Genomic DNA, 9231 nt, shown 5'->3' with positions numbered 1-9231 from the left:
CGTAGGGGCATGTGAAGGTCGTCTTCTCTTGATCTTCCGGGAGGATTAATATTTGATTGTAACCGGAGTACCCATCAAGGAAACAATAAAACTTGTGTCCCGCTACTCTCTCCAACATTTGATCGATAAATGGTAGCGGAAAATGATCTTTTCGGGTTACCTCATTGAGCTTCCGATAATCGATGCATACACGCCAACCGGTTACCGTCCTTGTGGAGATTTGCTCCCCTTTTTCACCTTCCACCATCGTCATACCGCCCTTTTTAGGAACACATTGAATGGGACTAACCCACTCACTATCCGAAATTGGGTAGATTATTCCGGCGTCGAGGAGCTTGACGATCTCTTTGTGCACTACCTCCTTCATATTCGGATTCAATCTTCGTTGCCTTTGAGCCGACTTCTTTGACTCGTCTTCGAGATTAATCTTATGCATCACAATTTGAGGACTTATTCCTCGAATGTCGGAGATTTGCCAACCCATTGCTAACATGTGTTCTTTCACCACTTGTACAACCTTCCTTTCTTGATCCTTAGAGAGCTTGTTCGAGATGATGATCGGCAAGGTCTCGTTCTCCCCAATAAAAGTATACCGGAGGTGCGGCGGTAGCGGCTTCATTTCAACTTTCGGGGGCAACTCCGAGGATGGTGGAGTCACACCATTCTTTTTGTTCAAATTTTCCGGCTTAGGTTCCTCTTCCTCGGTGTATTCATCATCCACAACCCCGGAATGAAACGTGACACTAGCAACACTTGGAAGTTCTGCTTTCATAATCTCAGAGGAGGTCTTGATCGAGACACAGGAGTCTCTATCGAGACCAGGCATAATTTTGCCTTGTCTCGATAGAGAAGCTTCAGTCTCGATCGAGACCAGTGGTCCTCTGAGATACCGAGAGCAGCTCTTTTTTGGGTCTTGATCGAGAAGCATAGATGGTGGGGCTTCTCGATCGAGACCTGCCTCTGAATACCCAAAATCATCGAATTTCCTTGTAACTCCCCGGTTTAATGAATCCATATTTTCCTTCAACTGATCCTTCACAATTTCATCGACCAAATCAATCCTCATGCAATCTTCCTCCTCGATGGCATTCCGCATCACTCTCTTCATATCAAACTCCACACTTTCCTCATCAATTCTTAAGGTGAGCTTGCCGGCATGAACATCGATGAGAGCACGCCCGGTGTTCATGAAAGGGCGACCAAGGATCATAGGACACTCTTTATCTACCGCATAGTCTAGGATCACAAAATCCACCGGAAAGATGAATTTGTCCACTTTGACGAGTACATCTTCCACTATCCCATACGGCTTCTTGAGAGAGTGATCGGCAAGTTGCAATACCATCGAGGTGTGTTTTACCGGTTGATCACCAAACAAGGACCTAAAAAGAAACAATGGCATCAAATTAATACTTGCCCCAAGATCACACAAACAATTTATAGCATTCATATTTCCTATGGTACAAGGTATAGAAAAACTCCCTGGATCCTTAAGCTTTGTTGGTAGGTTGCTTTGGATTATAGAACTACAATTTTCCGTGAGCGGTATTGTCCCACCTTGCTCCCAACTACGCTTGTTCATAATTATGTCTTTCAAGAATTTTGCATATTGGGGCATCTCCCTTAGTGCGTCCGCCAAGCTTAGATTAATTTGCAACTTCTTGAAAATCTCAAGGAACTTATGAAACTTTTCGTTCCCTTGAGATTTCCTTAACCGGCTCGGAAACGGAACCGGTGGTACAAACGGTGGCGGCGGCGGTGGCCTCACATAAGGCTCTTCCACCTCGATAACCACCTCCTCACATTCCTTTGGCAACTCTTGACTTGAACTTGCTATGTCAATCACAACTTGAGGCTCATCCTCCTCAACAACTTGTCTCTTTCCACTGGCTTTCTCAAGGTTTCTCCCGCTTCGGAGCTCTACCGCCTTAACATGCTCTCTAGGATTGTTCTCCGTAGTAGACGGCAATCCCCCTTGTTGTCTACCTTGAAGCGAAATCGCCATTTGAGAAATTTGAGTTTCCAAATGATGAATGGTAGAAGCTTGATTCTTCTCCCTTTGCTCCATTTTTTCTAGCTTCTCTAGCACCTTGGAAAGCACATTTCCCTCATCCGTATTCTTTTGTTGTTGGAATCCCGGAGGGTGTTGAGGTCTACCACCATAGTTGTTTCCTTGCCCTTGATGGTTAGGGTAAGGGCCTTGATAAGGACCTTGTTGTTGGGGCCTATTTCCTCCTTGGAAACTAGGACCCGCTTGTTGATTTGCTTGCACATTGCCTTGGCCATCTTGATTCCTCCATCCGAAGTTAGGATGGTTTCTCCACCCCGGATTATAGGTATTCGAGTAAGGATCATTCCCTTGGCGTTGACCTCCCACATAATTCACTTGTTCGCTCCAAGTTTGACCCGTGGCATAGCACTCATTACTTCCATGATTGAAATCTCCACAATGCTCACAACCTACTTGAACATATGCAACCGGAGCATTCCGTGGACCCACTTGCTTCTTCAAGGCATCAACTTGACTTTGTAAAGAGGCATTCATGGCTTTTATTGCTTCAAACTCCTTGGATTGGTCAAGTGTCATTAATGTCTTTTGAGCCGGTGGTCTTCTCCTTTCCGAGGACCAAGTGCTACTCACCATAGCCAATTTTTCAATCAACTCATTAGCCTCATCAAGCGTCTTTTGCATCAAAGATCCTCCCGCGGCCGAATCAATAGTAGACCTTGTGATCTCACCCAAACCATTATAGAATATTTGAAGCACATGTTCCCTTACAAGCCGATGATGAGGTACGTGCCTTTGGAGATCCTTGAACCTCTCCCAAGTTTCATAGAGAGATTCTCCCTCATATTGGTAATAATCAATGATGTCCTTTGTCAACTTCGCGGTTCTCCCCATTGGAAAGTACTTGTGAAGGAAAGCTTGAGCAAGATCCCGCCAATTGTGGATAGATGCATTAGGAAGTGATCGAAGCCACAAGCTAGCCTTGTCTCTTAGTGAGAACGGAAACATTCGAAGCTTGATTTGATCGGAGGTGACATTATGGAGCTTGAATGTGTCCAACACTCCCAAGAACTTGGCTATGTGTTCATTCGGATCCTCACTTGGTAACCCAAAGAATTGGCACCGATTCTCTAGGAGTTGAATCGTGCTAGGCTTGATCTCAAAAGTAGCCGCGGTGACCGGTCTTGCAAAGCACCCATAGGTAGCATTATCCACATCCGGGAGGAAGAAATCCCCCAAAGTTTGTCTTTGTGCTTGATGGCCTTGAACTTGAGGGTGATTGTCCCCTTGTTGCTCTTGCCGATTCCTCTCATCGAGTGGAGGAGGCGGATGTTGCCTCACTCCATCGACTTGAGGGTGATAATGCTCCTCCTCATAGTTATCATCCCCACGTTCCATGATAACGGGTCTACGATTCTCCCTTCTCACACTTCTTTCAAATCTCCCGAGGTTGTCTTGAAACGGTTCTAGCGGAAGATTGACCCTTCGTGTATTGTGCATACACTATAGTTGATCCCCTACACAAACAACAACAAGCAAACCACGCGTAAATCCGGAAAGAAGCAAAAACAACAAAAGTGATAAAAAAAAACAGAAAATAAAGCTAACTCGACCGAACAATAACTAATTTCAATCAATCAATAAACACTCGTCACTCCCCGGCAACGGCGCCAAAAACTTGTTGAGAAAAAACCCCAACTTGTAATAGAGTGGACCTAAGTCCGAGTTATCGATCCCACAAGGAGTGAATTCAAGAGTGATTATCGATGAGAATGAACTTAGTTGCTATTCAATTCGTTTAGCAAGAGAATAAGTATTTTTTTCTTAATTAACCAATCAACCAACTACTAAAACTAATGCTAATTTAGGAATTAACAAATTACTAATTTAAAGAACCGAGTAAATACTATAATAATAAACGAAATTCAAGTGATAAAGAGGTTTGGGAGCTAATAATCCTCTTAGGTCATGCAATCAAGGGTATCGGGTTTAGGGTTCTAAACGAGGACCGAGTGTTCTAGACCGCAACTCCCGCTCTCTCGAGCTTCAAAGAGCTACAAAACCGCGACTAAACGAGCTTAACCTACTCTCGTAGCACTAAACGCAAATAGAAGCAATTAACAAATAATTCACAACTCATAGGCCACCTAATTACTAACCCACTCTCATGGTGTTACTAACTAAGTCTCTAATTAATCAAATCCAACTAATAAACCCTCTCTCAAGGTGAGAATTAATTTAAGAACAATACTTAGGTAGCTAATCTAAGCAAGCTTTAGGTTCCTTAATTAGAACAATCAACACAACCCCAAAACCCTAACCCAATCATACACAACTAAGATTCAAATTAACCCCCAAACATGGGTTTTAGCCAACCATGGTGAAGATAACAGAAATTACTAATTTATCAACAAATATTAAACATCTATTGCTATTCATAATGAGTAAAAGACAATTACCTTAAGTAGAGCTTGTGTGTAAATAATAGTATTCACTAGATAATGAAGCTTGAAATAGTAATAAGACTTGTAGAAGAAGAAAAATCATAAAGAAAACTAAAATCTGGAAATTACTTCATAAGAATAATAAGAACAATTGTAGATCTACAAAAGGAAAATAAAAAGTACTATATTAGGATTGAGGCTAAAAGTGTAGCATGTTTTACCCTAAAAACATAAAGGCCTTATATAGCCAAGCCAAAAGAGGCTAAATGACAAATCCACTAGTACAAAGGTTTGACCAAAAGGGGAAAAATGGGCCCACTAGCACACTGACCCAAAAAGATTTTCTTCTCCAGGTTTCCTTCATGTCTCGATCGAGAAGCCTTTGTAAGGATGCTTCTCGATCGAGACCCTATTTTTAGGTAGCTCTCGGCTTCTTTTGGAGACCTTGGTCTCGATCGAGAAGCTTAGAACAGAGGCCTTCTCGATCGAGACCTGCATAAAAAGAGGCTTCTCGATTTGAAAACCTTTGTCTCGATAGAGACCTTAGTAAACCTTGGGTCTCTTTCAATCTTGCGTCCTAGCTTCCGTCTTCTAGATTTCTTTGATACTTCGCCCTTTATTGATCAAAAACCTTCATAATCGCTCCGATTACCTGAAATTGCACGCACACGTAATAAGGCATACAATTGCTTTAAAAACGCATATAAAACGTTCGAAGCGATGCTAAAAAGACTCGAACCGATAGGAGTATTCCACTCCTATCAAAGCATTAATGCGCAAGTATCTGTGATACAAAGAAACATAATGTAAGACTAATAATCTTTAAAAGATGTTAGCAATGATCGTACAGTGGAATAGGGGATGGGATAACAAAGACAGTTATCCAAGAATGTAGCGAATGAAAGATGAAACAGATTGATATAAAGTAAGAAGAGATAAGAAATTTCAACGCTTAGTACATCGCACTTAAGGAATAGGAAGTAAGTCAACGAGGATACGACAGAGGAAGCAGCACATAAGGTGCAATGACATAAAAAGAAGAAGATCGAGTAAGTCCCTGCAGAGAAAGAAAAGACATTATAAGGATGCATCATGAGAAACATCTCATAGATGACCGTCGATAAGCGACGATAATAAAGAATGAAATTGCATAAGGTAAGTAAATAAGACCTACGAGGATAGCGAATAATGGGATGAAGTTCCCAACACCACGATGAATAACAATCAGACGATGGTAACAGTAATGTGAAAGAGACTACGTAAGTAGTGAAGCATGAGTTGTTTGAGTGTCCACATCACTCAACAAGTAACGATGATAAGATTAGACAGTGTTGGAGAACAAGATCAAGTCGTGAAAACGACCAAATAGAGAAGATTAATGGATTATCAGAACGAGGAAGCCTGGTGACGAGGATTATCGTCTTTAGTGATAAAGTATCGCTAGAACGAACTATCATTGGATATAAGCATTAAACTAAGAGTTTATGGTATTAAATGTCAGACAAAAGATAAACACAAGGATTGTGTTATAGAATAAAGAAGAAGAGATCAAAGGTAAAGTTGTCAGTGATAACTAACATAAAAGTGTAAGAAGTACAGAAATTGGAATAACGATTCCATGCGCTGACAAGTGTCGTAAAATAGACACGGTGTTCCTACTATGAAGAAAGTTCAACATGTTAAGGGGATTAAAGTAAGAAAAGAATATGAAAATTCGAGGACGAATTTTTATAAGGGGGGAAGAATGTAATACCCCAAAATATTTAAGTATTTAATTGGACCATGTGTCCAGTCCTGATTCGCCAGGGTGGCGATATTGGAAATAATTTTCAAGAAATTATTGTGAATAAGTCTTTAGTAGGTCGGTCTTGGGAAAGTAATTATGCGGAATTTAATATTATATTCCAATTCTAAAGTTGGAATTTTAATTAAAAGGAAAAATATTAAGAAAAGTCCCAAACTAGAGTTCAGGGACTAAAGAGGTACTTTAACCAGTTAAGTCCCAAAAAGGGAAATTATTTCGCCAAGGTTCGCGAAATATTTTATAGTATATGTGGTAAAAGTCTCAGGTCAATTGGAGACCTTTTAAAATTTGGACGCGGATGTGTTTTGGGCTAAATTGCAATTTTTGAAAAGTTCAAAGACCACAATGTAAATTAGCCAATTAATTCTCGAGAATAGCAATTGAAAGATTATTGAAGGAAAATAATAATTTTGGGATAGTATTATTTATCTAAATATAAATAATACGTATGTAATTGAGTTAAAAGAATAATTTAACCGTTTGGTTAAATTAAAAAGTATAAAAGAGAAATGGTTTAAATTAAAGAAAGGAGGGATTAAAGTGACATTTTTGCCAAAATATATATAAGGATAAGGAATGAAAGAGGAAGGATCGAGAGAGAAAGAAGAGGGAGGTATCAAATGAGAGAAAAAGTGACGATCACGATCGTTTCGCTGCCGTTTCTCCGTTCGACGTCCGATTCAAGCGATTTTCGCGACGATCTCTTCGGAATTGAAAGCTCTATCAACCTTAAGCTTCATTTCAAGGTATTATTGATGTTTTGGTTGCTGAAATTGATAATTATATGGCTGTTACGTCGAGTTCGAATCGAACTAATCGTAACCACGTCGTTTTTGACGTTTTTGATGGTTATTGAGTTGAATTTTGTGTATTATTGATGTAGAAACATGTCGGAATGAGTTAGGGGTGTCGGAAGCATGTCGAGGAAAGTTTTGGGGCTGTTTAAGGGTGTCTCACGACGTGAGACATGATCCCGCGTAGCAAGCGAACTTCCAATCGGCATAACTTCTTCGTTCGAACTCGGAATTGATCGATTCTCGTTGCGTTGGAAATGGAAGAGGATTGTATATCATCCTAGAGCATCAAATCAATGTAAGAATCAATGTTTGGTTTCTGAAAATAAGGTTTTAGTTGCTGCCTAGGTTTTAAATCAAGCGGTTTCATTGAATTCGCGTATTCGATTCGTTTGAGCAATTATTATCACGTTTTTGGTTGTCTAGAGTATTGTTATGATTATGGATATGTGTTAGTAAGTTGGAAACACGTCGGTATCGTAATTGGAGTTAGAAAACACACTCTCACGACGTGAGGATGCTCCTCACAACGTGAGGAGTGCCTCACGACGTGAGGCTATACCTCACGACGTGTGGGAAAGCCTCACGACGTGAGAGGACCCCTCACGACGTGAGGAAGGCTGGGCAAGGTATGCCAAGCCTATTTTAAAGTGGGAATGGTGTCCCGAGGTCTGACGCGAAGTGTTTCAACTTGATTTTTACTTACGGACTCCGAAAACGTGAAACTTGGACTTAGAACATAAAGAATGTGGTTAGGATGTTGATACTAAGTTTACGTTTAGGAATTTAAACGTACCTATAATTTGAATAGGTAATCGACGTATCGACGAACTACCAGACCGACGAACTGGAATAGATACGAGGTCGAACAACGTATGGAGCTTACGCTTGCGAGATTATAATATTGCATATTTGGATAGCGGTCACTGTGAGTTGCACTTTACTTTCGCGTATTATATATTAAAATTATTATATATAAATATATATACTGTTTACACGCATCGCATTATATACAATTGATTGAAATATCATATGTTTTATTAGTTTCTATATACGAGAACTAGTATGCGATCCGAAGAAACTAGCTACCTATTGGGTGTCAATAGGCCGTGTGATCACCAGTATCGAGTCAGTCTAGTGTGTTTGCATTGAGAAATGACTTGACACAGCTGGGAGCTGTTGATGAATATGAAATTTACGATTGGGTTATGATTTCGATACGTGAGTGAACTCGGCTACGGTGTAGCCTGGAAGTCCCCGTATCTAGTGGCTGGGCCACCAGCGAGTTGGACTCGCAATTGATATTTACGATTGGGTTAAATGATATATGATTATTCGAGAGATGTGTCGCATGCTAGGATATTAGTTTCGTACGGATCAAATACCTGTTTATATGTTTTATATTATTGTCTTCTTGATATGCGATGTTATATTTTTATATTAATATCGTTAGTAACTTGCAAGCTCACTCAGTATTTCCCAAAATACTGACCCCCTCACAGTGTTTCCTTTCAGGTGACCGGAGTCGGATCAGACAGACCATCTCCTTTGTGTCGGCAGCCTTCTGGCTTACACAAAGTACGAGTTTTATAGAGCTGCAGTAGTCAGTAGGTGTCAGTATTAGGTTTATGATTCAATTTCAAACGGTATTTGAAAAGTAAACTCTGATATAATTTAATAAATGAGTTGTCTAGAAAGATGGCGTTTATCCGTTTGAATTTGATACCAATTGCCGTGAATGGAATTGGTGATGTTTGTGATCAGAAACAGGGCGGTGCTGGATATGAGATATCGCTCGGTAAGACCCTGGTTTCTAAGAATTGTTTCGCGAATGTTTTCAGAAAAGGAATACGATATTTTAATAATTGAATTATATTATTTAAAGAAGATTTCTGATAATGTATTATATATAATAATATGTTTTAATCGCGAAAAATTTACAGTGGTTTTAGGCTTGCTACGGGTTCCGGAGCTACCACTCCCGTTCCCTAGCGCCGGTCGCGGCTCAATAATTTGGGTCGTGACAATAAAATATATTAAAAAATATTTTAATTTATGAATACAACTTCTTAATAATTATTTTTTAGTTTGATATCAATTAATATTTCTTAAATTGAATATAAAATTATTTCTTTTAAATTGAGTGATTGTAAAGTGTATTTAGTGTTTTTTATAATATAA

General features: G+C 39.8%; 1 non-coding gene across 1 annotated transcript; it reads left to right on the top strand.

Annotated features, from left to right (window-relative positions):
- The first annotated feature begins 2780 nt into the window (after positions 1–2780).
- On the top strand, positions 2781–2887 carry LOC126670807 (small nucleolar RNA R71). Its single transcript, XR_007638803.1, has one exon. It is a non-coding gene; the product is annotated as a small nucleolar RNA R71 (small nucleolar RNA).
- Positions 2888–9231: the final 6344 nt, after the last annotated feature.

This window comes from Mercurialis annua, linkage group LG2, assembly GCF_937616625.2.
Source record: "Mercurialis annua linkage group LG2, ddMerAnnu1.2, whole genome shotgun sequence".
In the NCBI taxonomy this organism is placed as follows: Eukaryota; Viridiplantae; Streptophyta; class Magnoliopsida; order Malpighiales; family Euphorbiaceae; genus Mercurialis; species Mercurialis annua.
Note: the sequence above shows the minus strand (reverse complement) of the source record. Positions and strands in the feature narration are given on the sequence as shown.